Source organism: Myotis davidii, unplaced genomic scaffold, assembly GCF_000327345.1.
Source record: "Myotis davidii unplaced genomic scaffold, ASM32734v1 scaffold709, whole genome shotgun sequence".
Lineage (NCBI taxonomy): Eukaryota > Metazoa > Chordata > Mammalia > Chiroptera > Vespertilionidae > Myotis > Myotis davidii.
The window spans coordinates 113295-123796 of NW_006300219.1; positions in this window are offsets into that span (position 1 = coordinate 113295).

Below are 10502 nucleotides of genomic sequence, written 5' to 3' on the forward strand. Positions count from 1 at the left end.
TGGCAGGGGACAGGCTGACCACACCCCCTTCAGGGTGGGGGGTTCCTGCTGGGTTGCCTGACCAGTTTGGGTGAGTGGTTGATGACAGTGTGCAGGCTTGGAAAGCCTCCCAGCAGGGACCCTCAACCCATAAGGGTGTGGCCATCCTTGGTGAGGAGCTGATGGCTGTTTGCAGGGTGGCCACAGTACCCAGCCACCCAAGCTCCCAGTGGAGGCTGGCTGGAAGCAGGTATCTTCTATAATTGAAACTTTGTTGCCATGAGCAGATGACCCCAAAGGGACCAGCTCAGGAGAGGTGGGATGCTTGGCTTCCTCCATCGCCTGGGCAACCAAGCCTCCTGCTTGCTCCATCTCTGTGGCTGCCTGCCGCCATCTTGGTTGGGTTATTTTGCATATAGTTGCTCTGATTGGCTGGTGGGCATGGCTTAGGGCATAGCGAAGGTACGGTCAATTAGCATCTTAGTCTTTTATTATTGTAGATTGGAGGTATTCAAATATTTTACCTCAAGGGTGAACAACTTTATTTTTTTTATTTTTATTTTTTAAATTGCTTTATTGATTAAGGTATTACATATGTGTCCTCACCTCTCCCCACTCATGCCCTCACCCCTCTTGTCTGTGCCCATTGGTTAGGCTTATATGCATGCATACAAGTCCTTTGGTTGATCTCTTCCCCTTCCCCCCACCCTCCCCTACCTTCCCTCTGAGGTTTGACAGTCTGATCGATGCTTCTCTGTCTCTGGATCTGTTTTTATTCATCAGTTTATGTTGTTCATTATATTCCATAAATGAGTGAGATCATGTGATATTTATTTTTCCCTGACTGGTTTATTTGACTTAGCATAATGCTCTCCAGTTCCATTCATGCTGTTGCAAATGGTAAGAATTCCTTCTTTTTTACCAAAGCATAGTATTCCATTGTGTAGATGTACCACCATTTTTTAATCCACTCATCTGCTGATGGGCACTTAGGCTGTTTCCAAAGCTTAGCTATGGTGAATTGTGCTGCTATGAATATAGGAGTGCATATATCCTTTCTGATTGGTGTTTCTGGCTTCTTGGGATATATTCCTAGAAGTGGGATCACTGGGTCAAATGGGAGTTCCATTTTTAGTTTTTTGAGGAAACTCCATACTGTTCTCCACAGTGGCTGTACCAGAAGAAACAATTTTAGTTTAATGCAATATTAAGCTATTTCTGTGTGTATGCTCCACTATGAAGTACTTTTTATCTCTAAATTGCAAAGCAAGGAGCAATGAGCTTAAGGAAACATTTCAACCATGATATCAAGTTTACCCCCTTCTAATGACATGTAAGTGTTTGGGTTCAATAAGCTGCTTCACCTTGTAGTTATGCTTCTAGAACTTGGTTAGATGTAATGTATATTACATTTAAATGAATATTTAGTGCCTTCTAATGTAATAAAAACACCTTTTTGTAATATTCTTGCATATTCCCTTACTATCTCAATGTGGCAAACACTTAATAAAAGGCTTTTTAGTGTCCACAACCATGTAGATTCATGTAAATATGTTTTGCTCTTTTGAATCTTGAGTTTATTGCTCCTCCATGAACTTGTTTATTGTTTTACTGGAAGGTTTCATGAGTGGCAAGAGGAAAAAAATAGAGAAAGAGAAAAATAGAGGCTTCTAGCCATTAGAAGTGAAACTGGAATTATTACTAGACAAATGATAGTAGTATCTGCTGCATTAATAGTCCCCTGCTTCATGTTGTGCTTTTCTTCCAAAGAACTTAGGGTATTTTACAGACAATTTAAGATCACCTGGTGAATCATCATCAAAACAAAGATTACAAGTTACCTGGTGATTAGTTTTTATTGATAACTGCCTTTGGGACTTATACCTGAGGTTAGGGTTTAATTACTCATCTAAGAAATGAGAGGGAAAGTTTTGATGAGGAGGAGAAATAATAAAAAGGAGAGAAATAGAGAGAACAGTAGAAAGATAAAAAACAGGTTATTTTCCAGTTAACTTTATTTCCTTCTGTCACTTGCCACCTCTTCAAAATTTAATTGTTTTTTTTAATCAGGTGGTATCCAGATCCCTGTTTGTTGATTACCTTCTGCATGTTCAGAGTGTTCCTAGTAGTGTTAATTTTCTCTATTATTTTTCAAGTTGCTGGTGCTGGCAGTTGGTAAATTGTGTTTATTAAAGGCACAAAGTATTTGCTTGTTGTGCTCATGTAGTAGACTAAACATTCCCAATACATGTGCTTGAGAACTTCTCACAAATATACTCCAAATGTACTTATTCTATAAAGTGTGTGTGAGCACATCTTTTAAAATGCTTTCTAGGGTTTGTGTATATGTTGATTTTTTTCTATATAACAGCTACTTTTCTGATAAAGCTCTTTGACTCATCACTTTTTGAAATCAGCCCTTGCTGAATTTAATTTCTCGTATTGATATATTGTTCTCTGGATCTAGTCTATTTTTTTCATGCATGTTATGTTTAGTCTCCTCAGTTAGTTTGTAATTTCTCAAAGACAGAAGTTGTACTGTTGCTTTCTTTGGTATTTCTCTGTGGGAGCACTTCTTAACTATTGTGGTTAAAGGCCAAGTTCCACAAAACTTTTCAGAAGTTTTGAACTTCTGTATGAGCATACTTAGATGATAGTGTAGAGCTTATGTTCATGATTCATGCATTCATTAAATTAGATTTTTATATCCTATTATATACCAAAGTTGTCTTAAACTCAAAAGTACACAAACAAACAATCCTGATCTCACATGGCTTGCATTTTAGTGAGGGCAGAATAGTTAATAAACAAAGTAAAATTTTAAAATATTGAGCAAATTAGATACTGCTAAGCACTAAGGGCAGTAAAGCCCCTATAGCATCTGAATAAAGATCAGGAAAATGAGGGAGCAAACCGTGAAACAATCTAGAAGGAAAAGGTTCCCTGTATGGGAAAGCAAGTGCAAAGGCAGGAGCAAGGCTGGTTTGTTTAAGGAAGAACACATAGGCCAGTAGGGCTTGAGCAGAGTGAGTAGCTGGGGAAGCAATAGAAGAGCTCAGAAATGTAACAGACCCCAAAGTGAAGGGCCTTGTAGATCACTGAGAGGGCCTCACTGTTACTCTGAGGAGAGGAAAAGCTATTTCAGTTTACTGAGGCTGCTATAAAGATGTATCACAAATAATTTAAACAATAGAAATCTATTGTCTCACAATCTGGAATCTAGAGACCAAAAATCATGGTATTGGGAAAGTTGATTCCTTCTGAGGGCTTTGAGGAAAAATCTGTTACAAGCCTCTCTTCTTGGCTTATAGGTGGCTGTCTTCATGTTCATATGATATTCTTATGCAAGTCTCTCTCCAAATTTCAGTCATATCAGAATAGGGTTCACCCCAATGACTTCATTTTAAATTTATAGAAACCTTATCTCCAAATAAGATCATATTTTGAGGTACCAGAGATTAGGACTCCAATATATGAATTTTAGGGGAACACAGTTCAGTTCATAAAGAAGCCATTGAGTACAGAAGTACATGACCTGATCCTATTTAAAAGAATTACTCTGGCTTCACTGCTGAGAATGAAAGCTGGGACATCAGGCAGGGAGCTTTTAATCCAGGTGAGAAATAATGGTGGTAGAAATGGGAGCAGGTGATAAAGGCAGTCAGATTCTGTATAGAATCTGAAGGTGAGTCAACATGCTTTTCTGGTGGATCAGGTGTAGAGGGTGAGAAAAAAGGAATTAAGAATAACTACCACAACCCTACTTTTTTTAGGGTTGGGGATACTATGAGAGGAGCAAGTTTGGTGGTAAATAAATTTAGAACATGTTAAGTTTGAGATGCCTACTACATGTTCAAGAGGAGATGCCAAGGTACAGCTCAATAAATGTGTCTGGACTTAAGAGGGATGGTCTATCTTCAGCAGACAGATGGTCCTACAAGCTGAGATGTTAGAGAAGAGATTCAAGAACTAAGACCTGGTTATTTCATTTGAGATCTAAAATATGAAAACAGAAAAGAATACTGAGAAGTAGGTGCTGGAAAGAAAGAAAGAAAATTGGTGGAGTATCGTGTCCTGGAAGTGAAGAAAATAAAATTATTCAAGAGATCCAGGCAGCTAAATACTGCTATGAGACCAAGTAAGATGAGAACTGAAAGTTGACCACTGGGTCAGGCAACATTGGTGACCTTCTTAAGGGTTTCAGAGGGGAAATGGGCCAAAAGCTCATTGAAATTGGTTCAGGAGAAGCTGAGAACATTTGAACCAGTAGGCACAGACAATATCAAGAGCTCTCATCGTGAAGGGAAACAGAGCCCTGGGGCAGTGGCTGAAGGGGTAATGTCAAGGACTACAGCAGATTTACTTCCTGATGCGTAGGACCTAATAGGAAAAGGATATTGATGATGCAAGCAAGATCAGAGCAGTTATCATTCTAGAAACTGCTTCAGGATATCTCCCAAGTCTCAGTTTTTAATTTGAAATGGGATAATACTGCCTAATAGTTTTATTATGACAATTAAATGAAATAATACATGTGGAGTATGTAGAAAAATGTTTAAAATTATATGTATATATATAATAATTGCTGAAAATTATATGTAGCCATGTAAATATTCATGTTATGGTCATTTTATATACTTTTAGACACAGACCTTTTAATTTTAACATATAGTTTCATAGTTCTATAGGCGATATGATTCATTTTGTGAGTGTAGTTATTCATCAATGGAAAGAGAAGCAGTTGTGGCAAAGAAAAAAAGACTTGTTAGCTATTTGTCCTTGCTCATGCTACTTAACCTGTTCAAGCCTCAGTTTCCTAGACTATAATAGATATTAAAATCTCTGCCTTAAAGGATTAATATAAGGAAGTGACAGAGTTTATATCAAAGTCCCAACATATAGAAGACGTTCATATACTTTTTTCCTGAATTACAGAAGTCAAGTCCCCCACAATCAGTCACATTGATACCAAATAGGAGGGTATTTATTGTGTGTGTGAGTGTGTGTGGCCTTCAATGTTAATTAAGTAGTTTGAAACTTTTTTTTAAATACTCACCTGAGGATATTTTTTCCATGGATTTTTTTTTTTTTTTAGAGAGAGTGGAGGTGAAGCGGTCACTAGGAGAGAATGAGAGAAAGAGAGAGAGAGAGAGAGAGAGAGAGAGAGAGAGACATTAATTGGTTGCCTCCTGCATCTCTCCCAACCTGGGCCTGGGCCAGGGATTGAGCCTGCAGCTGAGCTATGTGCCCTAGACTGAGAATCAAACCCAGGACCCTTCAGTCCAAGGACCAACACTCTAGCCACTGAGCAGCCAGCCAGGGCAGTTTGAAACTTTTGATAACTAGCAAAAGTACTAAAATTTTTAAATGGGGTGGAGATTGTTTCATAGTAAAGCTGTTTATTATGCACTAGATTAACATTTTGCATTTTACTATCATTTTATCAAAAACTATAGTTTTTCTTTAAAAGCTGACTATCAGGCTGTGCCACATTTCCAAATATGTTTTGATTATATTCAGCCTCATGGAATAGAGCAGAGTTAGCAAGTTATGGTATTTTACTTCTCTTAGGTTTCCCTGCCTATAAAATAAAAACAATTGGATAATATTAGGTTTAAAATCATTTTCAACTTAAAGACTCTATACATTTATAATAATGATCTTTTTAACTCATATTTTCTGAGATTCACTTTCTCTCCTTAACAAGGCACACCTTCCCCCCACCCCAGCCCCCGCCTAAGGTTGGAAAAATAAAAACAAAAAATAATTCACCATGACTGATAAGTTGTGCCAATCCTATCTCTCATGGTTATCTGTAACCCAAGGCTGGCATTCTCTCCCATAGTCCATTCCAGACATTTCACCTGAGCTGGGTGAGTCAGCTGCTCTGTGGCCTGGAACTAGGATGGAGGGCAAAGCTGGAGCTGAAGATTGAGAGCAGTCTGACAGAGCGCCCATTGATGTTCTGTCTTACACTAACCTCCTTGGCATAGAGCAACAAAGAATCACTGTAAATACCCCAAATAATTATTAAATACAGTGTCGTGAATAAAATAATCAGATTTGAAAACATGGGGAGTCAGATGGATCTCACATGTAACCTGGGAATTACCCATGCCCTAGGGCTGAGTGAAGCAGAAAGGCAATCACATCTCTCATCGCCTCAGCACTATGACTGCCAAATAGGAAGGGTTCAGAAATCTTAATTGTAGCTAATACTATTTCATTTCATTTATTATTTGTAGGCATGCCAGAAAAAAATGCATTTGCACTTTCAGTGGCATGAGGTAGGATGGGAATGGGGCTGAGTGTGGGGTGCAGTAAGGGATTGGAGCAAAGGAATAAATAACAATTGTGGATGGTAGATCTTAGAGAAAGTTCTGACTAAGGTAATAGCTCAGCATCTGGAGGTCCTTGGATTTTTCTGTGTTTTTATTTTTATTACATGTGCTTGAGAGACAATAATACTCATGAACATTAATCATGCACAGCTATGTCGAATCAGAAAATAATGAAGGACAGGGCCTATAATGAAAGACAAGGGCCTTTCATAAACTTTATCCTTAAATAGAGGATTATTGTACTAATTCCACTAGAATTTAATGTTTCCTTAGAAAAGTGCAGTGTACCTTTTCTGGCTGAAATATCTTTGAATGTGCTGCCAAACATTTTCTAAAATAAACTATGAGGTAGAAATCTATCAGTGTTACTACTAGTAATATTCTGCAAAGGAGGAATGAGGTGGCCAGTGTAAGAAAGAACCAACTCATCTGAACTTGGACCCTTTAACCATTGACTTAAAGAAGTTAGAGCTTTTTTAGTCCAAAATACTCCATATTCATTCATTCCTTATAATTTGTGACACACAGAAGAGAAAAAATCTGTGCATCTCTGCATGGTGTGTGTGTGTGTGTGTGTGTGTGTGTATGCACCTATGTGTAAAGATTGTAAGTAGGATATAAAAGAGAAAAACTGAAAGGGGTGACATTATCAAAGATTGATGTTAAAAGGAATACTGAGTCAATCTTATTCTAGGCAGTACATACAAATTTCAACTTAGAAACTGGCACGTTGGTTATATTTTTCAGATGAGCAAACTGCATACTTTCAGAATGATGGAAGAATATTTCAACATGAATTTTAACACGTCTTTTTAAATTTATTTTAAGAAATGCCAAGCTCAACCAGACAGAGCTGAGCCACCACCGATTGATCCTTGGCCAATACTTTCTCAAGGAACCAGGACACTGCCCAGTGAGCCAGGTTGCACTTTTGGGAAGAATGTGTGTGTGTGTGTGTGTGTGTGTGTGTGTGTATGTGTGTGTGAAATGGTATGGCATAAACAATGGATCTACTTGGTTTTCTGCCTGGAGTCACTGCAGATTATCTGGACAATTACCAAACCTCTCTGAAAGTGACTGGGTATCTGCAGCCAGTGAGCCCTCACAAAGCAAGAGATAAATATTTAACATTGCAAAGGCTGAATTAGGAGCCAGAAACTCAGGTTTCATATTGACCTGAGCAATTTACTGACAACTCCTCTCTCATTTTCCTATCTGTCTCAGAAAAGCTAGCAATGCCATTGACATATGAGGATTCTCAAAAAGACATTTTAAAGACAAGCAAATTTCTTAAAAATTTCTCTGAAAAAAACACTAGATTTCTGCCTGTTCCTGGACATCCTTGTATCTTAAGGTTGAGTCCTCTTGCTCAACCTCAACATGCAACTGAGCAGAACTTTATAAAAGTGGCCAGATTCAGCCATTAGTGGAAAATTTGTTTTTATTAGCTCATTGAACATTAACCAATCTCAGACTACTCCACAGCTAAGATGGGTTTGACTCCTTGACAATACACAATGGATTTGTTCACATATAGGTAGGACTCTGTCTTCACTAATCCGCTGTGGCTGCTCCATGTTAGCGGGTGAAATATAATTCACAGCTCAGGTGATCAATCCAAAATAATGCTCTCAAGGGCATCAGATAGGCCAGAAGAATTTTTAACTGAGACCAGAAGCACTGCACCACCACCATCCAGCCTTCACTGGAGGTGTGAGAAGCCAAGTTGTTTCTGTTCACATGGAATTTGGGTGAATCATGAACAATTCTGTCAGTCTGAGGCTGAAAGTGAAACCATATTCAACCATCAAGAGTTGTTCAACTGAAGGCTGGTTATGGTGGGAAGAAAAGCATAGCATTTACTCATAAGTAGTCCCAGACCTGTAGGTGGAGAGCTTTCCTTTTTGATACCTGGCTCATCACATCATCAAAGAGTATTTCTCTTTCATAGAAGAAGTACCCATGTACTGTTTTGAAAAGATTACTAGATGAAGAGCTAAAATACTGCTCCTAACACCAGCCATGTTCTTGAGCAGAGTATTGGCTTTTCTGAGCCTTGATTTCCTTATCTTTAAAGTGTCAGTGTTAGATAACATAGCCTCCAAGTTTCCTTCAATGTCTAAAATCGAATGACCTTTTCCTAACAGTAGAAACTCTTTGGAGTAGGAACCATATTTTTAACTCCTGTGGCTTTTGTCATTGACCCATTGACAATGAATGACTTTCCTAAATGTGTGTAAATGTCTTGTGAAAACTGAAGAATCAATCAGTCTCTCAAATGCACACACTTAGGTGTCACACAGACTTCAGCACTCAAACCACCAATCAGCTCAACAGTAAAGACCCCGTTTCTGCTAATGACTATTACAAAGAGAGATTATTATCAAAATAATGTTCCATCCTGCAACTGCTCAAGAGAGATGAACCTTCCAAATTCTGCTGTCTGTAGATTTTGACAACTACTCATATTTCCACCAAAGAAGTGGGGTTAGTAGAAAAAGTATATTTTAACTCTGCTTCAGTGGAACTTATGCGTAAACCTAGGGGATTCACCTTGCCACTATCCCCCATGGCTCTAGCTGAGAATATCCTGACAGCAGGGCATACTCACACCATAAAGCAGCCATGGAGACAACAGATCATTTTCCTGGCCTCCCTGTCTGTTCTCCTGTGACTCCTGTCTCTTAGTAGGACAGAAGGACCTCTTCCATCTAGCAACAAGAGGGCACTCCTGTGAGAAAAGTACCAAGGAATGTGCCTCCTCCAAAAATGTCACCAACTCCATTGTGAAACAATAAGAGGGGACATTCATGTAACACCCAGGTGTTTTGATTCTAACACCTGGTGCATATGATTTTTATTCTAGTGTATCTCTATGTCCATAGCAGCACTATTTACAATAGTTAAGATCTGGAAACAGCCCAAGTGCCTATCAGTAGATGAGTGGATAAAAAAGCAGTGGTACAAATAAAAGCCATATATGACAGCAGCAGTGAAAAAAAAGAATCTCTTAACTTTTGAGACAGTGTGGAGGGACCTAGAGAATATTATGCTGAGTGAAATAAGTGAGTCAGAGAAAGATAAGTATCACATGATCAAATGAATTCAACAATGTAGCAGGATACAAAATTAATGCCAAGAAATCTATGGCATTTCTATACACCAATAGTGAACGTACAGAAAGAGAGACTAAAAAATAAATCCCATTTACCATCTCACCAAAAAAATTAAGATACCTAGGAATAAACTTAACTAAGGAGGTAAAAGACCTGTATCAGAACACTATAGGACACTGAAAAAAGAGATATAGGAAGACATAAACAGATGGAAGAACATACCGTGTTCATGTATTGGTAGAATCAACATTATCAAAATGTCCATACTATCCAAAGCAATCTATAGATTCAATGCACTCCCCATTAAAATACCAATGCCATATTTCACAGACCTAGAATGAACTTTCCAAAAATTCCTCTGAAAAAAAAAAAAGACCCCGAATAACTGCAGCAATCCTGAGAAAGAAGAACAAATTAGGTGGGATCTCAACACCAGATATCAAGCTGTTTTACAAAGCCACTGTTCTTAAAAGAGCATGGTACTGGAATAAGATCAGACATATAGATCAATGGAATAGAATACAGAACCCAGAAATCGACCCAAACAACTATGTTCCATTAATATTTGATAAAGGAGGCATGAACATACAATGAGTCAAGATAGTCTCTTCAATAAATGGTGTTGGGAAAATTGGGAAGATACATGCAAAAAAATGGAACTAGACCACCAACTTACACCATACACAAAAATAAACTCAAAATGGATAAAGGACTTAAACATAAGATGAGAAACCACAAAAAACCTAGAGGAATCCACAGGCAGCAAAATCTCAGACATATGCCGAAACAGTTTCTTCACCGATACTGCTCCTAGGGCATCGGAAACTAAAGAGAAAATATATAAATGGGACTACATCAAAATAAAGCTTTTGCACAGCAAAGGGAACCATCAAGAAAACAACAAGAAAGCCCACTGTATGGGAGAACATATTTGCCAATGTTATCATCAATAACTGTTTAATCTCCAACATTTACAGGGAACTCATACAACTTAACAAAAGGAAGATAAACAACCCAATCAAAAAACGGGCAACAGACATAAATAGATACTTTTTGAAAGAAGATA